Source organism: Cicer arietinum, chromosome 7 (genome assembly GCF_000331145.2).
Source record: "Cicer arietinum cultivar CDC Frontier isolate Library 1 chromosome 7, Cicar.CDCFrontier_v2.0, whole genome shotgun sequence".
Taxonomy (NCBI): domain Eukaryota; kingdom Viridiplantae; phylum Streptophyta; class Magnoliopsida; order Fabales; family Fabaceae; genus Cicer; species Cicer arietinum.
The window spans coordinates 19,388,450-19,388,846 of record NC_021166.2 but is presented as its reverse complement, the minus strand read 5'-3'; positions in this window follow the sequence as shown (position 1 = coordinate 19,388,846).

Here is a 397-nt window from a genome sequence, read left to right as displayed (position 1 = left end):
CTATCTCTGACATCAAACCCACACACAACCTTTTCATTAGGTGTATTTTCAAAAGCCCGTGCATTTAGGGCCATGCACGTGTATCCCAGTCTAGTGAACGCTCTAGGAATTCTGCCTTGAAATTCCATAGGAAGCGGCCCCCACTTCTACATTCACGTAGGTGAGTCTATCAAGAGTACTCATGTAGCTAAGTACTCCACTCCACATAGAGTATATATCTCATTAAGAGTTTCTATTATCTCATCCTTTTATCGCTTCAAGAATCATGCTTCTCATATAAACATAGCATGTTCATCTTATATCACTATGACTTGTTATTACCCATTCAACCTAATTCTTGGGATCTCCAGTCTTTTAGGTCGGGTTACCATCATAAGTGAATCATTGATCTATAGGA